This window comes from Haemorhous mexicanus, chromosome 1 (assembly GCF_027477595.1).
Source record: "Haemorhous mexicanus isolate bHaeMex1 chromosome 1, bHaeMex1.pri, whole genome shotgun sequence".
Lineage (NCBI taxonomy): Eukaryota > Metazoa > Chordata > Aves > Passeriformes > Fringillidae > Haemorhous > Haemorhous mexicanus.
The window spans coordinates 38,598,305-38,625,332 of NC_082341.1; the positions used below are offsets into that span (position 1 = coordinate 38,598,305).

Here is a 27,028-nt window from a genome sequence, read left to right on the forward strand (position 1 = left end):
CAGGGAAGCAATGACAATAATCTTCTAAGCTGTTTGAATACCCCTATAAAATTCTGAAGAGCAGTCTGGTCAGTGTAATCTCAAGCTTTTTGTAGGTGAAAAAGAATTTTGTAAATTTTTTTTTTGGTCAGAAATTGTGACATTTTAACATTATATAAAAGTGTAAGTAAAATGATCCAAAGACCAATGACTTTCATGAATGCATGATTAGAATATTTTTCTTCTCTTTAATATCTGAGATCTTCAGATGGATGGGGAGGGAAAAGTAGAAATTATTATGTGCAGTATGCATCCCATACTTCATGTGCAAGTTTGTAACCGAGAGAACAATTGAAATATATACAAAATATGTAGCAGTTATTGTACCAGGAAAGTACCTGGCAAAGTGGTTAATTTTGCATATATATGGCCACAATACTGGTGCTTAGTACCTAACAGGCATAAGTTTTGCTGGATAAAATTGCTTTGGAATAAATAGAGGATTTGATAGGTACAGCAGTTATATGTACATACATCTGAATCCACACAGTCAAAAAAGTCCTTTGGGACTAACCCATTCCAGAATAAAACATTATGGAAGACAGGCTTGTTACAGCAAAGTCCCCACATGAACTAACTTTATTTTTTAAGGAGGCCTTCTGTTCAGCATAAAGCTGTTTACATCTGTAATTTTTCCCAGCTTAAAATTTCATACAGCCTTCACTCCTTTTATTTTTCAGATATGCTCTCAATGTTTTCCTTTCTTGATTACCAGTAAGAAACTGCTAGGTGCTTCTATGAAAGCGTTACAACATTGGTAGGCATTAGTCTATTTTCACTTGTTCTTTGTATTACAGGGTTTTTAGATATGTCAGAAAAAGATGCATCTGAGGATGGAAAATACTGTGCTGTTATACATGTTTTAACACTACAGACACAAAAATCTAACAGGTCAGAACAAAGACCATGTTAATTCACAATGTTTGCTTTTGACATATGATGCACATTCAGCTGTTACCTTTATTAAAAATCTATTAGACACCACCATTTTTTCCTTAAGTGGTTGTAAATCCACTGTGATTGCAATTCTTCTCCTTTTAAAAATATTAACATTTATTGTGACTGAATTCCCTCTGCCATCATATTGCTCAGTCACAGCCAATACTGTCAAATCCTTGTACAATTCTTCCCAGTTGACTCAAGCACCACCATCAGGCTTCATTACTACAATATTAACCCCTTTTTCCTTATGTTGGATTGATGCCTTACAAGATTCCCCCACTGAAAAACTCAATGATTCGCTCCCTATTTCTTCCTAACTTTTAACCTGCTATTAATTCACTACAAGAGTTTCCTTTTCAGTGCACAGGAGCTTTAATTCTTTATAAGCCTTCAGGAAAGATCCCTATTAATAACTTCTGGAAATTCAAGAAGATTATAACTGGATCATAATTTGTACCCAAATCATTGCCTCCCCTGAAGAATTAGGTAGACCTGTGAATTTTGACCCCTTCCTGTTAATCCAGGCTGTTTAGCCTGCATGATGAGCAACACAATCCTAAATTATAATTGACTCCCTGTTGCCATTCATTTCATGCTAAGCACTGAATTGTAGCTGTGGTTTGGGAGCACTCATCCTGATCAACTCTCTATGCACATGTGACAGTCTGGCTGTCAGAAAATGAAAAGTTCTGAATTATGAAAATTGTTTTTACAAGACTGTTATTAACCATATCCAATTTTTATTTTCTTTTATTTCTCCAATGCAACAAAAAATAATGGAACTGTGGGAGAGAGGAGGAAGCTCTTGAATAGAAGGAGGTAGCTTTCCTATAGTTCATTGCTAAGGAAACCAACAAGCCTAATACCAATGGAGTAGCCCAAATTGAGGGCTTCCTAGCTCAGAAGAGACCTTAAACTTTCAGGGGACAGAGGAGAAAAACATCTCCAATGAAGGTCCCTAAGGAAATGGGTGATTTCACTTGGTGCTCTGGCATAATAATAAAGTAATATCGTTACAGTGTACCTGACACTGGAGCAGTAGGTATGGGCTAATGATTTAATATTGAGCTTTTACTGCCATGTCTAAAGAATTCTGGCTGTCTGGTAAAGTGGATGGCAGACACAGGCCAAAGTACAGTTATTCACACCCAGTTTTATGGTTTGTTTTCTCTCGTGTTATGACATGAGACACAAAAAACACAGCACAAAGATTTCTGCCTGCTTGAACTGAAAAATGTAGGATTCTAACAGAGAAAAAAAATCTATGGTGATAAAGTATTACCTAAGTACTACCAGGCTTATCTTTTGATATAACTATTCATAGATACAGGTATATGTACACACAGAAAAAAAAACCAGAAAAAGATTATGGTTCACTCTAGATAACAATTACAACAAAGTGAAAATGGCTCACTTGCAACATCCTATATTAAACTATCATATCCTTTTAAGTGATTACTTTGTTACAGATTCATATTCATACAAATGAATTATAAACAAAATATGCTAGTGCTGCTAGAAGGGATATTTTTTTCCTGGTTTTGTAACTATCATTTTACAATATAATTCTCATGGCTCAGTCTTGGTAAAAAAAAACTTGAAGGCAGGAATATAAAAGCCACAGCCACCTTTCCTAAAGATGTTTTCCAAGCAAAATCCAGGTTCCTGTTCCCTGGATTCTAATGTTGGCAGGCAGTTACTTTTCCTGTAAGAGGCTGAGCAAGATCCCAAATCTGAAAAAATAACAAGCTCTAAGAATATTCAGGTCTAGAAATGCATATTCCATGAGAACTTCAAACTAACCTTCAATTGTATATACATTTTTAAAGAAAGTAGAAGCAAAGTTTGCACAAATCAAGTACAAAATTGGAAGTAGAAGGGAAAGGGAAAAGCTTCCACAAATTAAACTGTTATGCACTTACAGAATTTTGCACAGATGCCGCAAATAGGTAGGTTAGAAAACAAAAGAACATGAAAGAGTTGAAAAGTGAAACACTATAGGTTTAAAGAGCCAAGATTAATCACGTCTCATTCCTTTGAAAAAAGAGCATTCCAAAAAGGCATCACCAAAATGCAAGGAAGATGCCACAATAAAAAGAATTATTATGTACCAACAAATACTTAGTGTTTGAAGAGACATCACAAAAACTGCATCCTAGCCTTGAAATAGATATTTAATTCCACAAACAATCTTTAGTTTAAATGGATACAAAGAAAAGTGGTTTAGATGTCATTTTCTCTGTTTAACTCACAAAAATAGGCATTTGATTTAAATTTCTTTTTCTGTGGTAACAAATCCAGAAGAAATGGGGTTATGCTTTTTTCGTACATCAATGCATACCTTTGTTACATTAACCTGAAAGAATTTTTTATCCTAGATCTTTGAGCTGCATACACAAGTATCGCAGAGGCAAATATAGATAAAAATGAACCTGGTTTAGAAACAGAATTTCTGCCATGACAGATCACAAGGAGAGTTAACTTTTTACTTTCCAAATAAAAAAAATTTAAATACTGAAACATTCTTTGAAATGTTAATATTTAATTCTTTAATAGCATCCTCAGAGACTTTCCAACTCTCACCTAATTTGAGGGTAATAGGTTACAGCAATTTTTATTGCTGCACTGGACATAATTCTTTTTTTGTGTGCTTTTATGTTATGCCAAAATTGCCTGAGTGCATATGAGTAAGTTTAGGTAGAGGGAGGGGGTTGGTTCCTTGGTTTGGTATTTTTTTTAAGAACGTGTACACATTTGATGGAATGCTTTTGCTTTCTGCTTTGGTTTTTAACAAGCAACATTTCTGACCATGCACCATCTCACTATTGTTTCTCTGTGTACCCGCTGCATCTGCTCTGCAGAACTTCCTAGGTTTTTTTTTTTTTTTTCTCCTGTAAATCACATTGTATTTTTTACGCAAACCTTACACAGAACTAAAAAGAATTTAATGAAATGTCCTCCACAGCCCATCACAGAGCTCAGATCTGCATGTGAGAAGGCAGCAGTGATCTGACCCTGGCTGGGCTCTGCGTTTGCCTCTCCCTGCCCTGTTCTGGCAGAGGAGAGTCCCGCAGAAAACTGCTGGCTTCTTTCAAAAAACTCTCTAAGTGCCACATCTTGAAAAGCATAAAAAGGAAACTTATGCATTTAGAAACCCATTTACCAGCAGTAGCAGAGCCTGAAAAGCAGCAACAGAGAAAAAGCAAAGAGAGGACTCACCAAGATACATCCTGATGTAGGGAGAAGAATTTTGGTAGCAACCGTCAATAGTTTCTGCTTCTCTCCTCTTTTCCTTTCTCAGTCCCCCCACTCCTAATTTCCCCATTTAAGGGAGAAAATAACAAGGCAGAAGAAGCCAAGAGACTTTCATGACATAAACAATAAGGCCTTCCTGTGCCAATATTTCCTTTAAAAACACTTGCCAATAAAGCTCCTGGAGGCCAACAAGAGAAAGAAACGCCGAAACAGCCATGACATGAACTTGGCATATTTTCTGACTCACTCACTTCCCTTGAGACAATTCCTCCAAGAGAATGTTGAAGGATAATGGGAAAAGAAAATTTCTTCCAGCGAAAAGGACTTCAGCTGCCCGTGCATACAAGAAAAGTGCCAATTAACTTTATTTCTGTTTACCTACAGCCTTGCTCACACAGCCACCTCCACTGACATGTTTCCTGACTCACACTGGCTCATGTTTGTATGTTCATCTTGTAAGCCTGGTGTCTGAGACAGACAATGAGATTTAAAAAAAAATAAAAATCTGAGAATCCTTGACTCCAAATAATTTCTGAACAGCAGAGAGAATGATCAATAAATGATAAAGGGCAGCCAAATATTTGGCTGCTTCGCATATTAAATCCATATTTCCCTTTTCTTTATCCCTGCTATTTATATTTCTTTTATAATTTCTCAGAGCCAGACACAGTAGTCTATAAAACATTAAGAAAGCTCATATTCCTTCAGATATTTGTAATGAAAGATTGTCAAGATTATTGTGTCTCATCAACCTATCTCATTTTGAGTAATACCGTGTTTTCAAAAAGAAGTGGCATGTTAAGAACCAGAAATTAAAATCTCCTTGGAAATCAGCATCTAACACGCACACACATGCATTCACTCCCTCATTCACTCATTCCTGGATGCAGCTGGCCCCCACCTGTGTCTCATGGGCAGGCACGCAGGGCTTTGGCTGTCTCCTCTCTCTCACGCCTTCACCTTCACCTCCAGTGCAGGGGACCTTCCCCAGGAGGCTGGAGCTGAGGGGAGGCACAGGTAGGAGACAGACCAGCACTGTACTGATGGCAGGGGGCAATGTGGATTCTCCTCCACCACGGGGTCACAGTGGCTCCCACTCCTCCAAGGGCAAGGGCAGGCTGGCAAAATGTGTCTCTGGTCAGGCTCTGCTCCAGGGCTGCCACCCCACTGCATTCCCCTCTAATGCCAGACCGGGCAGAAAACTTCCACCTCAAGCCCGACCAAGCAGAAATTGTGGTTGCTTTGGGGGGCTGTTTGATTACCAGTCCCAGTATTGTTGTGTGGGGACACCACCTCTCCCTCCGACATGTACCTGACTCAGGGGACCATGCAGGGACCCACTGTCCACTCCTCTCCAGAGACCTTGCACCCTGTCACTGCGTGAGCTCGTGCTCACTCTCGGTCTCTAGGAAGGCAGGGGAACTGCCAAGTGCTCCTCGCTCAGCTAAGGGCTCTCATTGTTGCTGGGGTTTCTCTGGTTTCGCATTCAACTCCTTAGATTAGCATCAGAGTATCACATACCAAAATAACCACTAAGTGAGGATTTGCTGGCCTGCTCAGAAGAGGGTTCACCATACCTGCAGCTGCACAATTTTACTGTAATGTAATCTGATATCATACACCCCTGGTTTCTACTCTCTAAGAAGCTGCTTGCTGCTTTAGCACTTGGGCTTATGCCACACTTGCCAAATCCCCAGACTCTCCTCTGAGACCCCTCCTACCCCTGGAGACCCTCAGCAATCACAGCTAAACCTGTGGCACCATTATGGTCATATTTGGGGTTTTTTCCAATTTTAGTAAATTTTGGAGCATTCCTAGCTAGTATGGCTCTGCTGGTAAAATGTATAAATGGTATAGGATACCATAGTGGATACAATCTACATTAGGAATTACCTACTGGCTCACCTTTACTCCACCATGACTGCTGGGCACCCTGTCAAGTCCCACGCACACACCACAACATATGATTCTTTTTTCTTAAGCATCTTTTTCTGCCCCCTTACAAAGCTAACACTGGTTTGGTTTTAGGTTTGTTTTCAGCAAAACCAGAGAATGTATGTATTTTTTTGTAACACCACTGGGGCAAGCCATCTGTGGTTGGCTGGCAAACTCTGAAATTCAGGGCTGGGGCAGAAATATTTAGGAGTCAAAAAAAGCTGACTTGCTCAAGAAATTAAAGCCCTTCTGACAATCTTCCAGAGAGCCCCTGAGGAAAAGGGAGGGAACCAGAGAGAGACTCAAGGAAAATGGAAGGGAGCCCAGCGTTGAGATTCACGCCAAAATGGTTCCTGGCCAAGAAGGAAGGTTGGCAAGTAGACAAATACAGGCTTTCATAGGCAGCATTGTAAACAAGACATTAAAAATATTAATCCATTTAGATTTCAAGCACTGAGATGAGATTTACTTAAGAAGCAGAATTATGCTGGTAATGGCTCCTCAAACTTTTCGGCTGAATGTCAAAATTTTTGCTCAACTGTATCAAGTGAAAATACAAGGAGCTGTTGACACTACAATATTCAAACATTCAATCGTATGGCCAGGCTGAAAAAACACAGAGAAAAGCAAAGGAATGCAGAAACTCAAGCCCTCTCAAGGAAACTGCATTCACAAATTATTTTTACCTTCATTTCTACACCAAAATAATAAATTGAAGGGGTGAAATAATTTTCTAAAACCAAACTTCCATTCAGAAATCTTTTCAAATCAAACATAAATTACTTATACCAAAATGCTTTGTTTCCAGGTAGACACAATCATGTAGAACAGAATGTCTTTCGTGTGAAAGAAAGCTTAAGTAGACTTTGAACGCCTGGACTTTAAAAAAAGTTTCCTCTCTCTTGAAGGAATCAGCATGTCTCCCCTTTTCCCTTTAGAAAACATACACTTATTCTAAATGACTGTTTTAATTTTCTTTTTAAATGTACCAGATAAGTAATTTCTCACCTAAGCCAACAGGTGCTCATGAAAACTGAAGTACAGAAATACACGTGCTTTTTTGGTGCACGTGGGAAGTGTCATGCCACCTTAAGCCTGTCACCACCAGGAGATTCACAAATCTTCTTCTACAGGCTGGTGAGCAGGGCCAAGCATGTCAGGGGAGGCCCACAGGGAAGATCGAGTGCCTTGAACAATGAGAAAAATACAAGCTGCAATTACTGTATGGGATTCAGTGACTCAGTCAGGAATGAGAAGATTCCTGTATTGGGTTAAAGATAGGACAGATATTTGTTGAATTAATGAGGCTGATCCTGCACACAAGTCCATGTGCACAGTCCGCTCAAGAGAGGTCTTTTCCCCCCTCTCAGTAGCACCAACAATCATTGTAAAATGCCAGGCACAGAGGAGGTATCTCCATTCAAAGCACTAAGAGCATTCTAAGGAAAATCTTCATATTCTCCATTACCTTTGGTCACTTAAAAAACCACCCACATTAACTGAGTGAAAAGGATAGGACAGAAAGCATTCCATATCTTACAACCTAGGATATACCTCATATATATATGTATATATACATCCCTCAGATTTATATTTCTTATAAGGGTCTTTTTACCAAGAAAAAAAAAAAAGTTAAAAAACCAAAAACACCCCCAACCAAACAAAACAAAAACAAACAAACAAACAAACAAAAACCCCAACCCCAAAACAAAAGAAAAAAAAAAAACCCAACAAAAAAAAAAACCCCACTAGGCTCTTTCTTGCTTATATGTGTAGACACTAATAAAATTATCTTAAGATCTCCACAGTATCTGAAATGGAAGATCAGAGCAAAGGAAAACCTCAAAATAGAGTTAAACAAGGAACAACTTCATTCTGCTTAAGAGTGAAAAAAATAGATTAAAGTTTAAAGAATCTTCAATTTTATAACAGTTTAAACATTTAAATGTAAATTAAAGTAGCAACACATGAATTATACAAATTCTGTAGCACTCCTATATTATGAATCATACTATGAAATTTGCTTTCTGCACTCTCAATGGAAACAGAATGAAATACTGGCATCTCAGGGATTTTGAAATGATATACAAGCAGCACATTTAATAGCCTCAATTTTAATAAGTTAGCATTCTATCTCAGATGCATATTCTAAAATGTTCTAGCTGAAGGTATTCTTATGCAAGCTATTTGCCTATTACATACCACAACTGGTGTAACTTCACCGTCCAGGGAGGCATTTCCATCCCTTGGAAGGAGAAGCCATTAGGGAAACACTGCTTGGCAAACAGCAGCTCGCACACTGGAGCTGCAACATTATCCCGGCTTTCCTACATATTAGGCACAGGACTATGTTCAAAGTAAACATGCGGTCATAATTAAATAATAATTATGACTAACATTTGTGTAACACCATTCATCCAAATAGTTCAAAGCATTAGGTAAATCTGTAAACAAAAGGTCTAATCCTGCACCCTTTACTCACATAATGCCGTGCATCAAACGGGCTGTGTAGATCTTGTCTATGCACAGACCTAATTGCTCTCAATTAACTCCATGTGTCAACACTTACTCCAGTGCCTGGTGCTCCTGTTCAGCTTAATTCTCTCACTGCTTACTACAGGTGAATGTACTGTTTCTACACTCTCACTGACTTAATACCACTTCCACGGACACTTTCCTACATGGATCCCACAGGGCTTTTAAAATATTAATGCAGCCTCACTTCTCCTACGCACTTCTAATAGGACAAATATTCCTTTATTAGATGAAGAAGTTAACTTTTTGCTACTACACTTCGGGGACTGACCGTCACATCTGACTTGCAACTGCAAACCCAAGACCTACAGTTGCTATTCTCATACCTTAATCACACAAATAGCCTTCTTCATCCATCATGCTCCAGAGTAAAACCACAGGAAATGGTAAGAACAGGGGAAAATTCTGCAGTTTCTAAAAATAAAATATATCCACAAGCAGACATGCTCAAATCACTTTCATGCATCCGTAGTACAAACATTGTCTGTCACAGAGAACCAATGTTTCTAACGGCTAAAAAAAAATAAAATCAGGAACAACCTGCTGACAATTTTGTGTCAGTTTGCCTTGACAGTCAAGCAGCTAGAGAACAAGGAGAGAGATCAGGAATACCTGAGTCAGATTTCATTTTGGCTCTGCTATGGACAGTTACTTAAGTTCTTTGCTTCGGCGGCAGTATCTGCAAGTCAAGCCAAATAATCTCTTTCGCTTACGGATCTTTTGAAATTCATGAAAATCCCTATGGCTCTTTGAAGACAAATACTGTTTATCAGCACCAGCTGTTACTTAACTTTTAGCATTTTTCACCTTTTATCTTAAATTTTGCATAGAAGAAAGTCACTGCCACAACCCACTCACACCACAATTTAGTGTATTTTCCTTCCATTTTTAATTCTCCTTTGCAAGACATAGACTCAATTTTAGCTCTTATATGTATTCCATGTAACTTAGGCATAAAACAGAAAATATTTTTTTTTAGCACCAAACAAAAGCACTGTAAAACATCATTGACTGCTGATCTGTCAGTAGAGCTAACACTAGCAGGGCAGTAAAGTAGGGTGTATTTTTTCTCTTCTAACTTTCAGATGAGTTTAGGCACTTCTCTGATGTGTTAATTAAAAAAAAATCCAACAAAACAATAAATTGTCTCATCTAAGCACAATGCTGTTGAACCTGAAAAGAATCTAGTGTCACAACAGCAATCCCTGCTAGAAAAAACAATCCTGACTTGTAGAAGGATTTCTCATTAATTCAGAAAATGCTGCACAGTAGTTAGCTAGTAAAGACACAGCTCTCTTACAGCTATGCACTCTTAATTCCATATACAGATAGTGTTTGTGGACCCCATAGGAGTGAAAATGTGAATATTAATGGTTTAATCCACAAAATGCTCACATGTAGCTTTGTTTTAATAAGCAGTGAAAAGAACACATTTATATTAAACTGCATTGTCTTCATGTGCCAGGCTGGGGATGGAGAGGTTGGATTCTCCCACCAGTTGTACAAGCAGCATCTGTCAGCAGCACAGATGAGCAGCAGGCAGGTGAGCTCTCTCAACCTGTCCAGCCAAGAAAGGAGAAGAGGAGCTGTGCTGTCTCCTGCCAGGACACCCAGAGCAGTGCTTCTGCTCAACAGCACTTCCTCATTTATTTCTGCAGTGCCTAGGACAGGACTGCAGCAGTGTGAGCCAAGCCGTCTCTCTCCCTTCCCGTGGATCAGATCTTGACAGCTGTGCAGAGACCATGGCTAAACATTGAGCCAAGGCAGAGAAACCAAGAGCAACTCCATTCAAAACTGGGCTGTAGCCTCCTCTACTCCTTATCTGTTGCCCTTCTTCTGGAGTCAAGCCAAAATGAGCCCATAACCCTGCTGGCAAGAGCACCTCTGGCACTGCTCCACTTCTTCATTTCCAACAGGGGCGGACAGCACAGAGCCCAGACAGGGAAAGGATCCTGGGGGACAATGAGTGTCATGCTGCTGGGCACTACAGGGCTGCCTATAAATACAGAGACTCCCAACACTACCTCTTAGCAAATCCTGGAGAATTTGTTCACAGCTGAAAATCGTGCCACACAGGATACAATTCACTGATGCACCACTAAGCACAGCACTGGAACAATTTGAGCAAGGCTTTCACAGGGGCTTCATGTGGCACTGGAGGCTTCATTTTGGCCAGGAGGGCTAAGAGACTATCTATCTGAAGTGAAAATGAGTAGTACATTAAAGGACAGCACATAGGACAAACAGGCTTGGTCGTTTGGATTTCCAGAGCTGCTTATGTGTGAAAAACAAGTACCAGATTTGACAAAATGGCAGGCTAGCCCGTGCTTTCAATTCCTTTCCCCAGTGGTGATTGCTATTTGCCTGGAAAGCTCTTATGTTTAATGCTAGAAATGCAAAATCAACTCTGCCTGATAGTCAAAACAGACAGAAAAAGTTGTAGTTAGCATTATGGTAGTTATAAACTGCAGTATCTCAGACTGTTCATGTTAGGAAAAGCAGCAGCTCCAGAGGATAACAACCATCTCAGGCATCTTAGCTGAATGCCCATATGTCACTATTGGCTATAAGTGCATCTAGAGAAGATAAAAAAATGTTCAGGGGCAAAAAGCAAGTCAAAACCTTCTCTGAATCTAATTAGGACAAATGAAAGTACAAACTTTTATTTCCTCTTAGTTTTTAAAACTGTTACTTTTTGTTGCTGTAACTGACTCTCACTATCACTTCCATCATTTATTTATCACATGACTCACAAAGCCACACTAGTACTACCCAGGTTTATCATACCACTGATTTTAAAATTTCATACACTGCTATTTTAGGGCTCTTGCATCCCAGAAGATTTAATACTCCAAATCTCTGCAAGCACAACATGAACATCCCCATGGCAGATCTTTCTGAGATGGAAGGAGATACAACACACAGTAAATATGCAACTAACACAAAACAGTTCTTCAGACCTGACCAAAGCACTGCTTGTATTCAATACCAAACAGGTAGAAGCCATTCTTTTAAGAGAGATGACATTTCTGAGTGTAAAACACAGAACAGCTACCGTGGAGATCCATTTGTTAGTCTAATTTCACTGGCTCTGATAGATTCTCTTTGGGGTGAATGGAAAATGACTACAGTGATTTCTTCAGGTCTTACATCTGAGCATAGCATGTTCTATACTCTTCTCAAAGTAAACTTGGAAGAAGAATTTTATTCTGGGGTGCAGCAAGAAATCAAGAAAAAAAAAAATCCACCAGCATCCTCAGGAAATTGCTACATCATTAGGGCGCAGCAGAGGACATTGTCCATAAAGGAGTGGCAATTCTTGGCTATTTGTCTTTGAAATGCTGCATACCATGACACCTAAAACCCTCATACTGAAAACTTTAAGGAAAGACAATCTGGTCAGCCTTTTTCATTGGATGAGCATACTTCAATTTGAAGCTAATAAAAGGCTTACCTTCCATTGAGATATCCCTTTCTTTACAAAAATGTATGTAATCTAAAAAGGAAGCCTAAAAATTAGCCCAATTTTTAAAATAAAATATAAAATGTTATTTCCTACCTTATACCTTCATCACCTTCTAATAAATGCCATGCAGCTGTGGGAGGGCATTTTCAGAAGGGAGGAAAGTCCTAGGAAACAAAATGCTTTTAGTAGAATTCTGAATGGTTTCATTGAGTTTTTTTAGCCTGGCCTCTTCAGAAGCTCTGCAAACATTTGCAAAACTCTAAACCAGAGCCAGGGTTATGTCACTATCTTTGGAACAAATAATTTGTTAGGAACTATTTTGTTCTGGCACAAGGATATATCAAGAGAGGATGCGTGAACTGGCTTGTTTTCTTTTGGATTAATGTTGTTTGTCAACTGAAGGCTGTCTTTATGTGGAAAGAGCAAGGTGCCAAGAAGCACATTTCACCATGCCAAAATTAAAGGGAGGAGCTCAGAAACAGTCTTTTATTACCTAATTAGTTTTATCAAATGACACAGATCAACTAACAGGAGATAACTAATAGGAAAAAGGGGTCTAATGAAAAAGTAAGTTATCAGCTGGATGCTCTCCAGAAAACAATTATCTCCCTAGGTAAACAAGAACTGCTGTTGGGAGGTCAGGCACAAAACGCAAGGAATGGAGGTCTCCTCAGGATACCAGCCCTTGGTGGAGTTGAAATGGGTGAAAAAAGTAGTGGGATAAACTACTCTGAGAAGAAGGGATGACTTGTTATTAAAGAAGCGAGTATATTCAGATAAAATTATTCCTATCTGGCCTACACATATCCCACCAGTTGTTTTTTTATGAAACACAAATCAAGTACAGCCTGCTAGATTAATATCCTTATTCAAAATGGAAATTAGGAATACAATAGGAACAGCCATGTTCACCTACTCATGAACAAATTACCAGAATATGTTTTTTATAGCTTACAAGGAAAATGGCAGTTCACAGATTTTATTTTATCTTGATTGCCCCCTAAGACTAGAAAGGATTATCACAAAAAGAAAAACACAATTTTAGATGATATTCTGCTTTATCCAGTAACCAGATGTACCACAAATACTTACACCTCCTTTCCATTATTTTCCCAATTGCATGAACTAAACTAGCCAAACAATTCAAACTCATGTGGCTCCCATTCAGATTACATCAACTTTTAATTCCTAATGTAAACCATACTTTCATGTTTCCCATTATTATTTGCTTATCTAGTATATATCTAAACTATGCAAAACTTACCCAATATTTTAGCTAGAAAAGTAACACCAGACACACATAACAGCAGAAAGACATTTAAGAAGCCTTGCTAAAAAAAAAAATCTAAAAATGAGAATTTAATTGATTAAAGACTTGTGCCCCCCAGCAGCTTGAAGAGAAGCAACATTGATTTTTATGAACATTCCTTGAGAATTTTAAGGGATGCAACGGGGGAGTTTTATTATGCTATTCTTTCTCTTCCTCTTCCCCCTCATCCATCATCAGTTAATTTGAAAACAGACAGGGCAAAGAATTTATGGGAAAATTCTCTGTCTCTTGGGATCTTCAGTTCTACCTTTACTGCAGAGCTGTGGAGACCACAGGAGAGTTTCATATATACTTATTTTGTGCTTCAGCAAGGACTGCTACAACTAGGAAAGGAACCTAAAAATCAGTCCCTCTAAACGGAAATACCAACCACTGCCATTCCAGAACTATGTCAAGAGTGGGCAAAAGATGTTAATGAGGACTTGGCCTGTCCTGGACAGAGCTGAGCAGCACTGCTGGGAAAGAGCAGTCCTGTTAGCATGCCTTTCCCTGCCTGGAAACGCTGAGTTACAGGACAAGTCCCAGCTCACACAGCTTGGTGACCCTGCATGCAACTGAGAGCACCTGCAGCAACAGAGGCTTCAGCCTAGACTTGTATCACTGACCCTTTCTGAGGTCATTCCCATCATTCCTGCACATGGAATGGGTATCACCATTCCTCTGTGTCTCAATGGACTTAGCAGAGTATTGGATTTTGGGGACTCTTCAGTAAGATAGCCCAAAAAAATAAAAGAAAAGAGAAAGAGCACATCACAGGAATGCAAATCAGTGAGCTCATGCAGGTACAAATAGAAAGCAGATTTAGTTGAGGAATAAAATAACCAGTAAATGAACTTATTTCATCTGCCAGGCACCTTTAAAGCCCTGCAACGAAAAGACTCTAAGATTCATAGCCCTCACAAGATTCCAAGTGACTCCGCAAAGAGCGGGGATTTGCTGCCAAAACCAGCCAGTCTTCACTTTCCTCCAGAGTCAGTCCTTGGCTGGCAAACCCTAACCACTGTGATATCCAGGCCTGCATATGGATGAGGTCACTGACCATGATCAGCACATGAGCATGTGTGTGGCAGATCTCCACACACATGAGAGCCAGCTTTTCCCCTAATGTGTGATCCTTCATTCCCACAGAACAGAGCAGTACCACTGTGCTCTCTTTTTTTCTCTCCCTGCCCCACTGCTGCCACCTTCTTATTACTTCTTCCATTATTTCCATTTACTCTGGAACTGACTGCAAGGCATGGCGCCATTTTAAAATCCTCCTTGGCTCTGCCCACCTTGAAAAGACTGACAGAGGAGGGAAAACTGGCCAAGCCATGACAGTGAGCATGATGTCTTAGGCTTTAGCTTTTGTATTTTTCAGCTTCTGTTCTGCTTTAATGCGTAGTTCTGAGCTTCATATTAAGGGATGGTAAGCTCTATTCACAGAGCAGCTAGACAAAACAATTCCTCTTCTAGCTTGGAACCAAGGAAAACTGATCCAAATTTCAGGCCCAAGAGCATAAACAATGTGGACTGAAGAGAGAAAAGCAAGCAGGATGGGACTTCATAACCTAAAGCTGTAACTGGACAATTAACTCCAATATGCAAATGGACCCGAATTTATAAAGGTGAGAGAGCTCGTGACCGGTCATTCATTTTGTGACCATTTTGGGTTCATCTTGGGTGTAGTCCTGGCTGGGCTCTTGTGCTGCCCAGGGTGTCTCCACTGAGGCCATTTAATAAATATCTACTTTACTGAGCCTCTGTTCTAGGTCAGCCTTGACAAGGCATCAGTTCGGGCAGAACCAGAAGAGTAACCACTGCCACTCTCACCATTAGCACCTGGAGATTCAGTCAGCCCCCTCCTTCCAAAAGAACTTGCCTGAGCAACAAATGACTTTTTAACTGCACGTTCTCTCTCTCTCACAAAAGGTTTCTAGCAGACTTTGATCATATGGCCTGTGCAAAGACACTGGATTTCCAAAATCTTTGCTTACTTTTTTTCTTCTAACCCTTTTCCCTCCTGTGTACCTTAAGCTACAAGTATCTACTCTGTCTACCAGAGAACTAAGTAGCAGAGATTCCTGGACTCAAAATTCCTAACTCCAAATTTCAATGCTGGGCAATGATTTTCTGGTTCAGTTAGGCCACTTAAATTTATGCAGTTCTACCTATAAGGTGGAGATTGTGAGAAGACTCCTCCCACCAATGGGTGTAAATCCCAGGGTACAGCCGGTGCAACCTCCTGAGATCTTCATGCTTCCACGCCTACAGCATTCCTGCAGACAGCTTCTCTGAAAATTATAAGCTTTAAGGCAATGTTCTCTGCACACCAACTTCCTTCTCCATGTCTCCCTGGTAAGTTTCAGCCTTCCTGCCCCAGCATCCCTTACATCAGACTTGCTCTGGTGGCACAATGTGAGCCCATCAAAGCAAGCAAGCTGAAGGAAAGGTGTTCGTGCTTGCTGCTGTTTTTCCACAGTTCATGCTTGCTGCTGTTTTTCCACAGCACACTGGCATATTCCATCTGGCCCTTGGAGTACTCATCCTAGATGCACTGCATCGCCAGCCTGCAGTCACAGTAAACAGTGAGACTTCTCCACACATGTAGAGTTGGTTTGGGAAGGATACTTGAATATAGGAGGAAAAAAATTATTATAAGGAATGTGGGCAGGACAGGCCATCCAAAGAAAAAAGCCTCACTTGACCAGATCACTGACCTTGCCCAGGAATGCAGGTACTGCACAGAGGAAGAAAGTTTTCTGTGCTACTCAAGCTGCAGTTAACACCCAGGTTTGTAAGCTGTTTTCCACAAGGAGAAGCTGTGTGCGAGGTCAGAAGGCAATAAATCATGCTGCATTATGGATCAGCTTGTTGTTTAGGACACACACATGCAGAAATATCAAAGGCTTTTTGAAATTAACAGTGAGTGATTATGTGAGGCAAATGTAATGAAAACACAACAGAGTCTCTTAGCTAGGGGTAGAGAATATTCAGCCAAAGGCTTCCTCTGACTCCAACTGCGAACAACAGTATGAAATATGTATGGAAATAAACAAAATGATGTATTAGGAGAATGAAGACTCAAGGCTTTGCACTAACTTATTGTTTTCCTGAACCATTAATTGCTAGACAGCTTTCTGTGCCACAATAGCATTTCAAATACTGAGCTTTTATATTATAAATTTACTGTATGTTTTTGAGGGTGGACAAAAATTTTATAATTATTAAAACATGTCTAACAGGAACAATTATGAAGGAAAACTGAGCATTTGGCCCTCCATTTGCTATTTTAAAACACAATCTATGCAAAGAGATTATAAGCAATTAACAGGTTTAACAACACATGCCATTAGCTGCAGTCATATTTAGAGTGATTCTTATGCATATTAAGTGGATTATTTATTTAAGAGAGATGCATTTCAGCAGAATACACTGAAGGAGACTGTGTGCAAGTTGCATGCATGTTGACAAGAAAGTGGTCTTGTGAATTCAATACACACAGGTGGGAGCTGTGACATAGACCATTACTAAGGATTATCCAATGCTTCCTATAAATCTGATTTTCACTTGCTTATAATTTTGCCAGATTAATTGTTTGGGCTGAAGCTTTCCATGTTGGATGTGTGGTTCAGGCTAATTTTTTTCTTACATTAACCAAAATGGTTTGATTATTTCCAAGACAGAAGCCAGAAAAAAAAAAAAAAAACATTGTTTTGCCAAGAGAAAATACTATATTCAAGAATTTAAATATCCCTTTTGTTTTAAATAGCAGAGGATGCATTTTACTCAGGGAAGTGGCTCTTGCCAGGCCAGTTAAAATCAGTTCAAATGTGATGACACTCCAAATGTCTGCAAACTTGTGAGAGGTGCTAGATACTGGGTTTAATGTTGGGTTCCACTGACGAGCATTATCCTCATGCAAAGAGAGGAAGCTGAGATGCCTTTGCTGCCATTGCTGCTGCCTGTGCCACAGCCCAGGATGGAGGTCAGGCAGCACAGAGAGTGGGACCAGACTGCCTCACAATCCAGCAAGGAAAAACTGCTGGAAAGTGGAGGAGAACTTGGGTATATCTGGCCCATACAGACCAGTTATGCAGCAGAAGAGAGTGGGATCCCCTGAAGAGATTAAAATGAAAGGGATTTAGGTGACTGATAATGAGTTTATGATGAAAGGAAACAGGGTCATGGGTGGGGTACAGCACTTGATTTTGCAAACTCTGTTTGTTGTGTGTGTGCAGCACTTAAGCAAGAATAAAATGAATAATAACTTTTTAAGCTGGAAATGTACAACTCAAAGCTAATGTTTTCAGATACTGACTAAAACATGCTGCTTCTAAATATTTAGGCCACTCCACACAGGTCTCCTGTTATTGAGACTCAAAACATCCCCAAAACTGCAGTCAGAAATGAACCTCTGTTTATTGGGAAAAGATCCCTCTTTTTAACACATATTTAAAAATACACGCCCTGTTTCCATGATTAGAAATGTACATACCAAAAATGAGAAACATGGTCTGAGGTACCTCTTAACAGCAATCAGGTAGATAGTTTCACAGAGTTTTTTAAGGAAATATGCCTTTGAAAATCTTCCCTTACAAATCCATCTATGCACAACTTCATTTTATCAGTCTTGTGGAGAGGACACAGGAGCTACTCATCACAACTGAGAACAAAACACTAAACAAAAGCCCTTCTGAAGGTCAATCTGTGTGTTTATTTTGTAGCTACTTGTAGCCTGGCACACACCACCTTTTACCCAGCCCTAGTAGCAGCAGACAATCCATGTGGGCAAAAGCCCTTGCCTCTGCCTTCAGAGCAGCCACAGCTCAGACCCTGCCCTGGAGAGTTTGCTCCAGCACAGCTGCACCATGCCAGCACACCCAGGGTCAGAAGGCAGTGGCCAGGACAAGGCAGCCCTGAACTGCTGTCCTCTGTGGGATGGGTAATCTGCCTCAGCACGGGAGAATTTGTGATGGTTTTCACTGATTTCTGCTGTGATTTTTGATCACTAGCCAGGTGTTGGTTAATTATTGGCCTTTATGGTGTTGATTGCTCAACAGAGAGAGGGCATTGCATGTGCAACTACACCACAGTCCAGAGCTGAGATGGAACAAAGTAAGGCAGAAAGCTTCCTGTGACTGGGGGTTCAAGGTTGTACCCAGTGATTAGTCTTTAAAAGATACACAGATTTTTTTTATTTCAATTTTCAGCTCACTTTCTATCTCATTCACCTTCTCCTTTTAGCAGTGAATTCCCTTCACACAACTATGTGATGAATTAGTCCTAAAGGCAGAAGATGGAGAGGAACACTGGCCATACAGTTGCACCCTGCTTTTCTTCCCACCCCCTATAGTATTATTAATTCCCACAGATACAAACTTCAATTTCCATTTTTATGACAACACTATTTTCATGGATTATCTGCTTATCATTGCCAACTTTCCTTCAGCAAGGAAAATCACCTTCTCCCAGGAGGGACTATTTGCAATTTCATACCAAGTGTGGCATCTCTGCAGTAGTTCTAATTTTAACAGAAGAAAGTACATCTTGTTTTACAAGGATGGTGGAACCATTACACAGTACACCACTACCACCTTTACAAGATGCAAAGCATTCCCTTAGAAGAAAAAAAGATCTCATTCTCTGTGAATTATTATTTTCTTATTATTTAAGAACTTAGACATACTGGGACTTGGCATGCCATGCATTTAAGAAGGCAAATTCATAAAAGCAAGAGATTCTGAAAAGTTAGAATCTTGAACTGCTTCCTTCCATCATTTTAATATAAAGTATTAGATAACATTTGAAGAATTTTAATGGTAAAAAGGAGCACAACTGAAAATTCACAAGAGAGGTATTTCTCAAAAACAGATCATCTACTCTCCAGTCCTGTTTCTCCATTGCATAAGACTATTTCCTTTAGTGCTGGCTGATGTGGCACATACTCCCAATAAAACAGCACCAAAATGGCCTTGGTGGACACGTAGCTTCTCCTCCCCTCCAGTTCTGGATGTGTTCAGTCTTAATACTTGTCTCTGTGATTATTCCTTCCCCACAAAATTAACTCTAGACATGGTAGAGGAATTATAAAATATAACTGATACAGCAACTTCTTGATTTATATTTGATTTAATTGCTAAACAGCTTACTAGAGACTTGCTAGATCTGGTCCCAAAATTACAATCAACTAACTATGACAAAATGTGTGTTGGTGCACATAAAGAGAAAAGAATTGCCTCAGAAAAGCAACACAAAGCACCAAGTGAATTGGAAAGAGTCTGTGAAAGGCAGAGGGCATGCACTGTAGCTCTTTCATGCTCTGGTTGGCTTTTGTGAGCTTGATTTATATATAATTAACCATTTTTTCCCCTGCAAACAATTTCATTCGAAGCTGTGCTATCATTTTTGCCCCCCATTCTCCTGCCACAGCCACATAAAACAGTCCAGTTTAACATGATGACAACTGAAACACGCTGCCACAGCAAGAGCCCAAACTTCTGTGTTTGCATAAAACCCCGCTCCCGTCTCCCTCCTGCTCATCCTATCATCACAAGAATGAGAGAAATTCATAAACTGTAACTCTCATCTCTAATAGAGCCTTGGCCAAAATTCAAGCCTGGTAATTAATTACATTCTGTCTCTCCAAATTCCCACACTAGGCTGACTAAGAGAAATAACTCTTCTCTTCCCCGCCTAGACAACAATGTTTTATATGGCTAATGGACAGAGCATTTCACCTCTGAGAGAGCTGGGAAGCTAACTGGAGAAAAACAAGAGATACCTAATACTTGGATAAGACACCAGCAGCAGATGAAAGAGTACTGTAGTATGTTTTTAGTGTATGTCAAACCAAAAGCTAAATCATTGTTCTCTAATTACACTTTCTGTCAGAGAATAAAAGCACAGATGATCATACAGGACAGGCAGCTGGGAGGAAGGTGTCTGAGTGACTACAACACAAGCTGAATGATTTGGGATAGGAGGGTATTTGAGACAATGCAGATATGGTTGTGAAATCTGATAAATCAGTAAAGTAAACTACATTTACTAGCACTAGACCTCAACAAAATAGAGAAGGCATCCAAACCATTTCAGTCTGAAGAATATGAAGCATTAACACTATACCATGATCTTAGACAGCCATAAAAAATCACTACCTCATTCCACTGTTCAGTAAATTACCAATATATCAAGAGAAGAAAATTATTATGACACCTGTACTGCACACATAACATAAACCACTCATTGCATGGGGATTGTAATTGGACTTTTCTTCTGAGCTTGACATATGAACACTATAACCTTAAGTAGCACTCTTAAAAGATTTTATTTATTGCATATTTCACATGTATTTGTAAAGGACTTAATGAACTTCTTTCCCTGCAGACTTCTTTATCTTCTGGTACAAAAGGGTGTGCATCATCACTGGAAAAAAATCACAAGACAAGGCTGGCATGAACAGTCTTGCTAGTACTGTATGTACTTCACACTGACAAAAAAAACCAGTGCAATTCTGAAAGTATCATCAATAAAACCTGCATTGCCCTTCTTTAGTCTGGTCCATCCCATATTTCCTGTCCATCTCCATTCACTCTTTTAAAGATAATATGCAACTTTGAGGCTGTATCCATGCAAGAACAAGACATTAATATATGGTATAAACTACTTTTGCATTGATCATATTACTATGGAGAATGTATGCAGTGGATGAGCCAAAAGCATAGGACTGATCTCTATTTACCAGATTATAAAACAAGACCCCGTTTCTGTTTAGTTAAGGTTTCTAAAAACTTTTCTAGTTCTAAACCAGAAGCAGAGTAATTTCAATCCAGTTACACTTGAAAGCTGATGTTGGAATCCCATCCAATTCTTCATTCATTCCACTCATATTCAATCTGTAGGGCACAAACCCTCCAATATTCTAATACAGATAAGGTCCAAGACACTTCAAGCATAACATCCATAATATGCAGTCATGTTCTGATGCACCCTGTGCATGCTCTTGAGATGAAGAGACTCATAAGGGAAAAGGAGGGGCAGACACTGATCTCTTCTCTCTGGTGACCAGTGACAGGACCCAAAGGAATGGCCTGAAGTTGTGTCAGGGGAGGTTTAGGTTGGATATTAGGAAAAGGCTCCTCATCCAGAGGGTGGTTGGGCACTGGAACCACCCCAGGGAAGTGGTGACAGCACCAAACCTGACAGAGTCCAAGAAGCATTTGGACCATGCTCTCAGGCACATGGATGACTCTTGGGGATGGTCCTGCACAGGACCATCCCCAAGAGTTAGACCTTGTGGATCTCTTCCAACTCAGCATATTCTGTGATATTGTGAGATTTACTGCAAGCAGTTCAGTCACTTAAGCCTTGGAACCCTACTCCCACACCACCACCAATACACTGGCCAGAGAAATAAGAAAACAGCTCAGGCAGAATCATTAGTATCATCAATTTTTCACAACAAATCAATCTTGTTCAGCAGCAGAAATGCTGGGTCATTACATACTGGCTGAGAGGGCAATAAAAACTCAAATAAATGCTGGCTGAGAGAGGCAACAAAAACTCAAATCTTTCTGAGCACAGAAATGATAAGCAGAATATTTGTGTGAGTGTTTCATTTATTTTTATGTGTTGACTTGGCAGTAAGTATGGAGTTTAACATTAATTCTTAAAAAAAAAATTCAAAAGTTGTATATCTCAGAACTTTAGATTTCACACACACACATAAAAAAAGAACCCAAACCAAGAATATATACACAAACTTGAACATCATAATTTGATGTAGAATGGATTACCACACAACACTTATAAGCATGGTCATCAGTATTATGGTTTTCTTGCTCTCTCCGTATTACTTACATGTAAGGGAGATTTGCAGTACACAATGCAAGAGCTCCAAAACTGCTTTTGTGTCAAAACTAATGGAAAGCTTCACAAATCTCAGCACTGTAAATCACACTTCCTTCTTCCTCTTGGTCACAAAACATAATTACAGCTGAATTTAAGCACAACATACAAATTGTTCTCACAGTGTTTTCCATGGATATCAAGCCTTTCATCTACAGATCCTAACTCTCCTTAGATATTTGAATTTAGGTCTGAAGAGCCCCACACAATACTCAGCTAAGAGAACTAGATTAACTATCATTGCATCAGGGGACATAAAAGAAGTTCTTTGCTTGAAATTATATTCCTAGTTTGAAGAGGATTTATATACTTGCTTTTTCAGACAATGTACTGAACAGCTCCCTCACTCATATCTGGCAGTGCAGAGAGATCCTGAAGGAACTTTGTGCTCCTAAAATCATCATGATGAAAATAGCCTCAAAATAAAGTGCAAAAGCTGTTAATTCACCAAGCTGCCCTTAGCTCTAGCTGGATATCCTGAGCAGGAGGAAGGGAGGCAACAGGAGCAATATATGCACTTTCCTGAACAAAGGCACTTAGGATCAGTCTCCTCAGGATCAGACCTATTCCCAGAGCCTGTGCAAAGAAAAAATCACCTTATAGAGGAGAAAAGAATCTGCTACAATCCCATTTATCAGCTCTCATCCAGATGGCCTCTTAAGAATACTTTTACAGAATATTTAAAGGAATAAGGGATTAGGCTATCATTTGATGAGTTACAGAGGCCACATCAACTCATACATAGATCCTGAATGCACAGATACAATATAGATATACTTTATGGTACAGTTACACCACATAGATGCTCATCTGCTGGTCCTGACTGACTGATCCTCAGCTCCAGCACACACCCCAAATCACTGCAGAATCCAGGACTTTCTTTAGCAGTTCTCCCTGCATCTCTGAAATCTTTGGTCACAGGTCCTAGCTCTTCCCAGAGCTGGAGGCCACCCTTGAAATCTGTTACACACTTGAGGAATGAAGACCAAACTACAGCACATCCTTTGGGTCTTAGAAGAGCTTTTGCTAACCACTAAGTGCAATATAACTGTCTCCTTGCAGTGCTTCCTTTGTGTAATTCAGTAGCAGTAATCATGGAGGTTATCACATTTGAGCTTAATTTTTTTTCAGCTGTTAATGAGCTTTACAAAACATTGAAGATCCTCTACCTTTCTCTGAAGGTCATCATGGGATTCCATGTGAATATGGTGATAATAAGGTCAAGGCATTAATCTGAAATAAGGACTGAGACTTCAAAACTTTGGAAGGAAATGTATAAAAAGAGCCCAAAACATCACAATGCTAATGATGAAATTCATTAAAGTAAAATGGCCAGTCTGCTCTTCTAAGATTTCCAGGCCATCTGAGATATTGCTGAATCTTAGCAACTTAACTAGCAACAGTCTGATGTAAGTGATATGAGCAGGATTAAAAAGCTTTTTTGGTTTCAAAGAATAGACTGGAACATCACCTGGAAAAGTGACTCTTTGGTAATACAAGTCTACTGATGATTTTCATTTACTACATATATTTTTAATGTGTATGATTCAGTTCTCCACTTCCTCATTAATTTTATATCCTTTGTCATGGACTGGTTGGTACCACTGTAAAGCAAGAAAAGAATCAGTTTGGCAGATTTTAACTGAAAGGCAGCTAGTAATAAAATAAAATATAAGAACATCTGGATCAAGAACATCTTGAACAGGAATTTAAGAATGGCTCACACAATGGAGCCATTAAATTACAGAATTACTGAACATTACACACATTACAGAAATGTTGCTTATATTTTGCTTTACTGACATGGTAAATTACCAGCTTTGTTCACTGTAACACACACTTTTCAATTATCTGTTCAGATTTATCAGCATAACTGGATTTATTACACACATGTAGACACCTGTTTTATAAAACCAAACAACTGTGCCAAAACGACCATGCTGGAATCCTCTGGATCTCATCCAAGAGGAAACGCTTTGAAAGCGTCACTGAACTGCCCTAAGAACCCTTCAGTTTTATAATAAGGATAGCAGCAGCCAAAGTAGAAAATAATTTGTGAATTGCTAATCTCTGCATCAAAAAAGACTAAAGAAAAAATGCTATATTTTTATCATTTGGCCATTATTACACATCGTGAAGACCAAAACTAACAATTCTTTCCTTGTGAGAAGCGGCTGGTATCTTTGCTGTCAATCTAGTCCTCTTCTACAGCAACATTTAAGTTTTATTTATAACAAAGGAAGAAGTGAAAGGCAAAAGGATGAAAATGGAAAACATCCCAAATTCTCATATGAATTTAAATAACACAAGACTCTCCTGACAGAAGGACTTTTTTTCAACTGCCTATTTTCAAGTTCCACCCCAACATTATGGGGCATCTCTCACAGAGACACCTTTCCTTCTAGGGCCACTGCTAGAGGCCAAGGGGACACCCTCTGTGACATCTCAAGTATCACTGCCCATCAGCGTGTTGGCAGCTGAACCCAGGCATTAATTACATTCCCAAACAAGAGGCTGCAATCAATCAAAGGCACGCTTCATGATTCACATTTGGTGTTGAAAAACCTTCTCTGTCAGGAGTCTCATGGGAGTAGTTAATGACAATAACCCCTGGGGGATTCCACACATGCCACACTAACAGATTAAAGGATGCTTCCCAAAGGTTTCTGGGACTCTGCCTACTAAGACATTTGCCTTGATCATTGCCCACTTTGGTGCTGCTGTAAATGGGCTGGCCAGGATCCTTCCAAGTGCAACAATCCAATAAAATTAATCAAAGTTCAAAAACTGCATTCAGTTTGCTTTTATTTGTTCTGAAACCCTTCAGACAGGTAAAGTTTTGATCTAGGTCATCTCTGTGGTCTACAGATGACAATCCACCAGATAAATTTCAGGTCCTCTCCAGCTCTGAAGTTCAGTTACTCCAGCTCTACGCCAAGCTCTCATACTAACCCAGAAATTCCTTAAGAAGTTTTCAGCAATTAAGAAGGGTGTGTACATGCAGACGAGTTAATAGCATTGTCTCCTGGACAAACTAGTTAAAACAGTCCCTCTTCACATTTGTAACTTTAAATATTTCACTCACATGGTACCATCACCTGTTCCAAGTCAGAATTGTTCAGATAGAGGAAAACAGAGAAATACAGCTTTATTGTGGTGTGGTGCATTGGCCTTTACCACACATTCCAAATTCTTCTGGTAATGTCACAAAAGCATGCTAAGCATGCAGAAATAGTGTCAAGAGTGCTGTTACACTGAAGACTGAGCAAATGGATTTCTCTGTAGAAGTTCACGAGCATGGAAATACATTTCCATTCCTAATAAATATGAAGATTCTTTGTTTACTTAGTGCTGAGCTGAACAATGGACCAATTAAGTTGCAGGGAAAGACTGATTTCCAGAGGTCTTGAGAAAAAACACTTCCATGGACAAGTATTTTGAGGTCTCTGTGTATGGGTGGAATAACCCCAAGGCCAGGAGAAGTTCGGAAGGAAGTGAAGACACCCTTGGGGTATAGTTATTGCAGACTGAGAAAAAATGAGAGAAGTGGAAAAGATGTTTTTGGATAAAGTATTGTTGTAAGCATGTGTAAAAATCTCCTCTAAATAGTCCTAAAGCAGGTTTAGTGGTGATGCTTTTTATTTAATTCCACCACATTAAGAAAATAAATCTCTCCTCCTACTCTTTCCTCAACATTTGTGAAGATCTTAAAGAGCAAAATTTGATACAAATAAACTGACCACTACAAAGAATGATTGTTACATATTAACCACTGAATAACCCACAGATAGCAGCGACATGTATCTAAAAATGATATGCTTCAACCTTAAGCAAATAATTCCAAATTTCCTTTTTTTTTTTTTTTTACAGTGCTCACAGAGGAAATCATTACTGATCTAGATAAATATTTCAAAGTTCAGTTCAGTTAAGAGCTTTACTTCAACTTTAGACTTCAATTTGCTTTTAGGACAATTTATCTCATTTCCATCCATTTTCTTCCCTAGCAAGGCAGTATATTAAACTTTCATACAATATAAAATTTTATACAATATTTTTATACAATAATTAAGAGAAAAAGAAAAAGAAAAAGAAAAAGAAAAAGAAAAAGAAAAAGAAAAAGAAAAAGAAAAAGAAAAAAGAGGAAAAAAGAGAGAAAAGCAGAAATTGAAAAAATGTTAAAAGAGAAAATACGAACAGGCTGCCTTTCACTACAGAGATTGCTTTGGAAAGCAATTGTACAAGAGTCAAAGTGTACCATTATTAATAAATTTAGCAATGAATAATCACAGGTCTAAGATTATCATTATCTGGTTGTGCTTGAGCTAACAAGTAGGAGTACAAGACATCTCATTTTTGAACGGCACTGTCAAACAATTTAAAGAAAATGTTTTCACGTGACTCTTAATCTTTTAAGAGTTTTGAGGAAACTGGAAATGGGAGGATTTTCTTGTCAAGATTTTTCCTCTGTGGTGTACCATGCAGTAACTACACTTCAGTAGTTCTGCTGAAGAGCTTCAAACCTGGTATTTGCTATAAAACTTCAACTGCAAATTTGTGAATTTCTCAAAACATAAAAAGAAATAAGAAAACTGAAACCAGATACTTAGCAACTCCAAGGAGACCTTTTCTTATCCCAA

At 39.2% G+C, this 27,028-nt stretch overlaps 1 protein-coding gene across 8 annotated transcripts in view; it reads right to left on the reverse strand.

Moving 5' to 3' along the window:
- Positions 1-27,028, reverse strand: part of THRB (thyroid hormone receptor beta) — a 154,905-nt gene that overhangs the window by 71,913 nt on the left and 55,964 nt on the right. Inside the window, exon 3 of one of the 8 annotated variants that reach the window (XM_059846316.1) lies at positions 12,266-12,336. The exons of 6 other annotated variants lie outside the window; for them this stretch is intronic. The gene's annotated coding sequence lies outside the window, so the exon portion shown is untranslated. Of the gene's footprint in view, positions 1-4,200; positions 4,292-12,265; positions 12,337-27,028 lie in introns of those variants that run through there. One more of the 8 variants, XM_059846351.1, reaches the window with a different exon arrangement.